Raw genomic sequence first — 8,812 nt, forward strand, 5'->3', positions numbered from 1 at the left:
CACAAAACCTAACCTACACCTAACCCTAGTTCCTAACCCTAACGCTAAAACTAACTCTCTCTCCTAACCCTAACACTAATTCTAACCTTAACCCTAAACCTCCAAGAAATACACACACACACGCACGTAGTAGATGGCATTGCAGTGGATAGCAGCCATCTTACAGGCTCCTGATCAGTTCTGCTACAGTGCTGTGAAATATTATTTGCCCCCATTCTAATTTTCTCCACTTTTGCATATTTTTGATGCTGAATGTTATCGGATCTTCAACCAAAACCTATTATTAATTAGATAAAGGGCACCTGAGTGACAATAACACAATAATGACATACTTATTTAATTTATTTCATAAAACAAAGTTATACAACACCCAATGCCCCTGAGTGAAAATTAATTGCCTTACACTCTTACACTCAATAATTGGTTGTTTCAACTTTAGATGTAATGACTCCGCCCAAACGCTTCCTGTAATTGTTGATCAGTCTCTCACGTCGCTGTGGAGGAATTTTGGCACACTCTTCCATGCAGAATTGCTGTAACTCAGCGATATTTGTGGGTTTTCATGCATGAACTGCTCGTTTCAAGTCCTGTCACAACATCTCAATTGGGATTAGGTCTGGACTTTGACTAGGCCATTACAAACCTACAAATTTGTTGCTTTTGAGCCATTTTCGTATAGACTTGATTGTGTGTTTTGGATCATTGTTTTGCTGCATATCCCAGCTGCTCTTCAGCTTCATCTCACAGACGGATGGCCTGACATTCTCCTTTAGAATTCTCTGTTCATGACGACTGTGTGATCTCACTCTCCATAGCCAATGTGATTAAGACCTTTAAACTGGTTAACATTCGCAAGGTCGCAGGGCCAGATGGAATACCAGGACGCGTACTCAGAGCATGCGCTGACCAGCTGACTAGTGTCTTCAATGACCTTTTCAACCTATCCCTGACCCGGTCTGTGATACCAACTTATTTCAAGCAGATCACCATAGTCCCCATGCCCAAGAACGCTATGGTAAACTGCCTAAATGACTATCGCCCCGAGTACTCACATACTGTATATAGCCATGAAATGCATTGAAAGGCTGGTCATGGCTCAAATTAACGCCATCATCCCAGACACCCTGGACCCACTCCAATTCACATACCGCCCCAACAGATCCACAGATGATGTAATCTCTAATGCTGAGCTGTATTCAGGTAAGAATGCTTTTCATTGACTACAGCTCAACATTCAACACCATAGTCCCCTCCAAGCACATCACAAAGCTCAGGACCCTGGGACTGAACACCTCCGTCTGCAACTGGACCCTGGACTTCCTGATAGGCCGCCCCCAGGCAGTGGGGGTAGGCAACAACACATCCGCCACGCTGACCATCAACACGGGGGGCCTAGTCCCCTCCTGTATGCTTAGTCCCCTCCTGTACTCCATGTTCACCCATGACTGTGTGTCTGCACATGACTCCAACCCCATCATCAAGTTTGCTGATGACACGACGATTGTAGGACTGATCACCGATGATGATTAGCCAGCCTATAGGGAGGAGGTCAGAGACCTGGCACTGTGGTAATGGAGAGGGTCGAGAGCTTCAAGTTCCTCAGTGTCCACATCACTAAGCAATTAACATGGTCCACACACACCCACACAGTTGTGAAGAGGGCGCCACAGCGCCTCTTCCACCTCAGGAGGCTGAAAAGATATGGCATGGGCCTTCAGATCCTCTAAAAGTTATACAGCTGCACCATTGAGAGCATCTTGACTAGCTGCATCACCGCTTTGTACGGCAACTGCAAGGCACCTGACCACAAGGTGCTACAGAGGGTGGTGAGTATGGCGCAGTAGATCACTGGGGCCGAGCTTCCTGCCATCCAGGACCTCTATACCAGGTGGAGTTCGAGGAAGGCCCAACGTATGTTCTTAGACTCCAGCCACCCAAGTCATAGGCTGTTCTCTCTGCTACCGCACGTCAAAGTGGTACCGGTGCACCAAGGCTGGAAACAACAGGACCCTGAACAGCTTCTACCCCCAAGCCATTAGACTGCTAAACAAGACTAACCAAATGGCTACCCGGACTACCTGCATTGACCGTTTTTTTGCACTAACTCTCTTGCACTGACACTGTGCACACACTCTGGACTCTACCCACACACTCACACATAATTACACTGACACCCCAACACACACATACACACACACACACGCACCCGCATACAAACACACACACACACACACACACACACGCATGTACGCACGCATGCACGCATGCATGCATGCACACACACACACACACACACACACACACACACACACACACACACACACACACACACACACACAACATGCGCAGACATGCATTCTGACGCCCCCCACACACACTCAAACACACACACACACTCAAACACACACTTTCACACACGCTGCTCCTATTGTCTATTATCTATCCTGTTGCTTCGTCACTTTACCCCTACCAACAGTGCCATCATAAAGTATTCACACCCCTGGACTTTTTCCACATTTTGTTGTGTTGCAGACTGAATTTAAAATTGATTAAATTTAGATTTTTGTCACGGGCCTACAGACAACACCACATAGTGTCAAAGTGAAATTATGTTTTTTGAAACATCTTGAGTCAATAAGTATTCAACCCCTTTGTTAAGCCTAAATAAGTCCAGAAGTAAAAATGTGCTGAACAAGTCACATGATGGGTAGATGGGTGCATCTTGAAAAGAAGACATTGAATATCCCTTTGAACATGTTGAAGTTTATAGTTACACTTTGGGCGAAGTTTTTAACAATCACGTTGGCACTAATTTCAGAACCTTGTGGTCCTTTTTCAAAACTCTAGACACAAAACTCAAAACGGTCATCACTTGTAACACTGTCCAATGTTCAAAACATTGCATTGTGCATTCATATCTTTGAAGAAACCTTGCAGAATCATCGGTTCAAATAACTAATTTATCATGAAATACCATAGGAACATTCATTTAGATCACCCACACACAAGATACCGATAGTTTCACTGTGTAGTTGTTCGTCCAATCATTAAATATTGATACATGTTTCATTATGCTACTACACGTAAATACATCACTGTAAAAGGACTAGTAGAGAGAATACTACAGACACAGTGGAATCATTGAATAAAATATGAAATTTATTGATGAAATACAATAAAATCACAACATATGTTTCTTTGAATCAAAGCAAAAATAATTAGCTACAAAAAAAGAAAAAACAGTTAGAGGTCAACTGCAGTGTTCCTCACCAGGCTTACTGTAAAACATTACTGCAGTGTTCCTCACCAGGCTTACTGTAAAACATTACTGCAGTGTTCCTCACCAGGCTTACTGTAAAAATAAAAATAAAAGATTGATTACTGTACTTCTATATTTCCATCAACTCTGTCTTGTGGATTTGGCCACAGGTTCTCATCCACATCACAATGGATGTTTTCGTTAGCCAAACATCTTGGGAAGAATCTTTGGGCATGGCGAATCCAGGCCTGACACTGGTCTGCCGTGATTTCATTGCATGCGTCATCCATGGCCTGGAGAAGGGTGGCTTGTTTGTGAGGGCGCCTATCATATACCTTCCACCTCCATGTGGAGAAAAATTCCTCAATCGGGTTAAGGAAAGGAGAGTATGGGGGTAAGTACAGGGTGGTAAATTGTGGTTGGGCCTGAAACCATGCTTGCACCATTTGAGCATGGTGGAACCTGACATTATCCCACAAAATGACATAGGTCATGCCATCACCTCTACAGACCTGACTTAGCTCATCAAGGAAGGTTACATTCGAACAGCGAATCATGTGGCTGCCTGCAACTCAATATATAGAGTATATAGAGTAGAGAGCTTTAGATGTTGTTCGACCAAACATTAGAACAGGCAAGATGAGTAATCTCAGCAACTTTGACTGTGGTATGATTGTTGATGCCACACATGGTGATTCCAGCATCTCAGAAACAGCTGCCCTCCTGGGATTTTTATGCACTACAGTCTCTAGAGTTTACAGAGAATGGTGCCATAAACAAAACACATGCAGTGAGCGGCAGTTCTGTGGGCAAAAACACCTTGTTAATGAGAGAAGTCAGAGGAGAAAGTCCAGACTCATTCAAGCTAACAGAAAGGCCACAAATGCTCAAATAACAGCTGTTTAAAACAGTGGTGTGCAGAATGGCATCTCTTAACGTACAACACCATGAATAATTCAGGCTGTTGTTGAGGCAAGAGGGGGTCCTACCCAGTACTAGATAGGTGTACCTAATTAAGTGGCCGGTGAGTGTACAGTAATGTAAAATCTGAAAACATGGTCTGGAAAAGTGGTACATGGTACCATAGAAACAGTGTCTGATAAAGAATGATGATGAAATATTGCATCCATAGATAATGTAGTCCAATTGGTTCATGTTCCACGATAATTGGTGTCAATGGATCTCATTATCCTGAAACTTTCATGACCTAAACATGGAATTTTGTTTGTCAGTTTCCATAAAACTATGCATTAAGAGTAATGCAACAGTTACTTCTCATTTTGAGCAGTTGTATCAATTCATAGTTAGATCATTGTAATGAAATAGATTCAGATGTAATGTGTGAATTGCATTTTGAAATGGTAATACTTTGATGTTAAGGTGTGTTATTTTGAACAGGTGATTTTAGTTCAATGAACAAATGATCTTAACTATATGTGTATTGTATCCAAGCAATTGGAAAAAGTGTTACAGTTTTTAAAAATTTGCATTTTGATCATTGGTTATGAGTTTTGGGGCTAGAATTTAGAAAAATGACATCGGGGTTCCGAAATTAATGCCAAAGTGATTGTAAAAAACTGTAATAGACTGAGTCACGACAAAGATACAGGCGTCCTTCCTAACTCAGTTGCCGGAGAGGAAAGAAACAGCTCAGGGATTTCACTATGAGGCCAATGGTGACTTTAAAACACTTACGGAGTTTAATGGCTCTGATAGGAGAAAACTAAGGATGGAATCAACAACATTGCAGTTACTCCACAATACTAACCTAATTTACAGAGTGAAAAGAAGGAAGCCTGTATAGAATAACAATATTCCAAAACATGCATCCTTTTTGCAACAAGGCACTAAAGTAAATACTGCAAAAACATGTGGCAAAGCAATCAATTTTTTGTCTTGAATACAAAGTGTTATGTTTGGGGCAAATCCAGTACAACACATTACTGAGTACCACTCTCCATATTTTCAAACATAGTAGTGACTGCGTCAGGTTATGGGTATGCTTGTAATTGTTAAGGACAGGATAAAAAATAAATGGAATGGAGCTAAGCACAGGCAAAATCCTAGAGGAAAAACTGGTTCAGTCTGCTTTCCACCAGACACTGGGAGATGAATTCACCTTTTAGCAGGACGATAACATAAAATACAAGGCCAAATCTACACTGGAGTAGCCTTACCAGGAAAACAGTGAATGTTCCTGTGTGGCTGAGTTACAGTTTTGACTTAAATCCCATTTTCAATAACTCTGCAATTTTGGAAAATGATCCATGAGTAAGTAAGCATTTCACTCTTAGTCTGCACCTATTGTTTATGAAGCATGTGACAAATAACATTGGATTTGATTTGACACACACTGCCCCTCACCCCAGGAATCCTGAGCATGAAGAGGTGTGAGGAGGTGTGATAGATCAACTCCAGACTGATTTCTGGCTTGCTGGCCTTATCTCCTAGTCCCCAGCTGGAGCAGATGGCCTCTAACCACCATAACCCCACCCCCACCCCAGACACAAGCCGTTATCAGGACCGGCAGAGAGAGCCCAGGCCTGGTTAGGACAGGGCTGGGTGGCTCCCTGCCTGGTCCTCTTCTGACTGACTGACTGACTGACTGACTGACTGACTGGCTGGCTATGATTTGTTACACATGGATCGTTCCATGTCATTTCAGCAAGCCATGACACCCACCATCTCAGATTGTACTGAAATCATTTCTGTAGTTTGAAACAGATGAGATTAGCATTCCTGAAACATTAATTTGTTGAAATGTAATTTGATCCTTGCAAAATTAAGCTAATTGATTGAACCCGGATTGGTCCTTTTAATTTATAGGATTTACATACAGTACCAGTCAAACTTTTGGACACACCTACTCATTGCAGGGTTCTTCTTAATGTTTTACTATTTTCTACATTGTAGAATAATTGTGAAGACATCAAAACTATAAAATAAACATATGTAATCATGTAGTAACCAAAAAAGTGTTAAACTAATCAAAATATATTTTGTATTTGAGATTCTTCAAAGTAGCCACCCTTTACCTTAATGACAGCTGGAACTTTCACACAAATGTATTGAAAATAATTCAAGCGACTTCAATAGCTAATGTCTCTGTACAGGGGAAAAAAACATCACCAGATTCACAGGGAGAACATTGCAAAAGATGATGAAGCAATACTCCAAGCAGCATCTCCATACTACTTGTCAGACATAGAGAACTGATACTGTATAATGTTCATGTGAAAGGGGTGCATAATCGGTGGCAGGGAAGTCAGACACAGGAGAGCAGAACTTGGTAATAGCCGGAGCAGTTTAATAGCAAAACCCACGACGTAAAAAAACCCGTAGCTCTCACGCCCTGACCTTAGAGAGCATTTTATTCTCTAATTTGGTTAGGTCTGGGTGTGACTAGGGTGGGTACTCTAGGTTTTGTATTTCTATGTTGGCATGGTATGGTCTATTTTCAATACTCTTAAAAATGTTTTCTTGCCTAATATCATTATTTGGAAATGGTATATTGATGATATTTTTGTTCTATGGAGGGGTGATGCAAAACAGCTCCAGGCGTTCCATGCTTTTCTTAACTCCTGTTCTGAGCATCTGAGATTTACTATGCAATCTGATACACGTCAAATCAGCTTCCTTGATCTTCTGATCTTGTATGAAAATAATGTTCTATACACTGATCTTTACAGGAAACCTACTGATCGTAACAGTTTGTTGAGGACTGACAGTTGTCACCCACTTCCCTTGAAAAATAGATTGCCCTACAGCCAATTCTGTCGAATCAAAATAATTTGAAAAAAACATTCAGATTTCGAAAGAAATATGACTGAGACACAAAGTAAATTCAAGGAGAGGAGGTACAAAAATGATCAGATTAATATTGCCATTGAGAAGATTCAAAACAAAACGAGACATGGACCTCGCCTAACAGGTGTGCGTTTCTTTTTCTTCTAGATTGGCCTGGTTCCCAATCAGAGGCAGCTGTCTATCGTTGTCTCTGATTGGGGATCATATTTAGGCAGCCTTTTCCCACTGGGATTTTGTGGGATCTTGTTTGTTTGTAGTTGCCTGTGAGCACTCCATGACTTCACGTTTCGTTTGTTCTGCATTGTTTTGGTGAGTTTCATTAATTAAACACATGGAACTCTACGCACGCTGCACCTTGGTCTGTTTATTCTACAAATGATCGTGACAGAAGATCCCACCACAACAGGACCAAGCAGTGTGCCCAAGTGGAGAAAGTATCATGGACTTGGGAAGAGATTTTGGATGGGAAGGGATCCTGGACTTCATGGCAGGACAGTATTGCCTTGCCTTCCTTGGCGGGAGACGCAAGAAGATAGGGGAGGACAGCGACGACGCCGGGGTTCGCGGCCAGGTAGAAAGCCCAAAAAGCAGCCCGAAAATATTTTTTTTGGGGGGGGGGGGGCACACGGGGTGGTCGGCGGAGCAGAGGAATGAGCCAGAGACCGCCAGGGAGTCGAAGGAGGAACTCGACGAAAGATTCCGAAGAGAGGTGGTGGTGAGAGTGCTGCAGAGCGGGCGTGCTGAGGAGCGTGACAACAGTCCGGTGTCATCTGCACCAGTTTCACGCATCTGGCCTCCAGGGTGCCTCCCTAGTCCGGTGCGTCCTATGTCTCCTCCACGCACTCGCCCTGAAGTGTGTGCCACCGTTCCGGTAGAATTTGTGCCGGTGCTACGCACCAGGTCTCCAGTGCGCCTGTGCCAGCTCCCCGCACTCGCCCTGAAGGGCGTGTCACCAGTCCGGCGCAACCTGTGCCGGCCCCACGCATCAGGCCTCCAGTGCACCTCCCCAGTCCAGAGCTTCCGGCGATGGTCCCCAGTCCAGAGCCTCCTGCTAGGGTTACTAGTCCAGAGCGTCCTGCGAGGGTTCCCAGTCCAGAGCCTCCTGCGAGGGTTCCCAGTACAAGCCTCCAGCGAGGGTTCCTAGTCCAGAGCCTTCTGCGAAGGTTCCCAGTCCAGAGCCTCCAATGATGGTCCACGGTCCGGAGTCCCCAGTGATGGTCCACAGCCCGGTTCCTCCTGCGACGATCCACGGTCCGGTTCCTCCGGCGACAATCCACGTTCCAGGGTCCCCAGCGACGATCCACGGTCCGGAGCTTCGGGCGACGATCTACGGTCCGGTCCCTCCGGCAACGAACTACGGTCCAGTTCCTCCGGCAACAATCCACGTTCCGGTTCCTCCGGCGACGATCCACGGTCCAGAGCTTCTGGCGACGATCCCCGCACCAGAGCCGCCACCGAAGCTTACGGATCCGCGAGCGGAGCGGGGTCTACGTCCCGTACCGGAGCCGCCACAGAGGCTAGATGCCCACCAGGGCCCTCCCCTATGTAGTCAGGTTTTGCGGCCGGAGTCCGCACCTTTGGGAGGGGTACTGTCACGCCTTGACCTTAGAGAGCCTTTTATTCTCTAATTTGGTTAGGTCGGGGTGTGACTAGGGTGGGTACTCTAGTTTTTGTATTTCTATGTTGGCCTGTTATGGTTCCCAATCAGAGGCAACTGTCTATCGTTGTCTCTGATTGGGGATCATA

Source organism: Oncorhynchus mykiss, chromosome 12 (genome assembly GCF_013265735.2).
Source record: "Oncorhynchus mykiss isolate Arlee chromosome 12, USDA_OmykA_1.1, whole genome shotgun sequence".
Taxonomy (NCBI): domain Eukaryota; kingdom Metazoa; phylum Chordata; class Actinopteri; order Salmoniformes; family Salmonidae; genus Oncorhynchus; species Oncorhynchus mykiss.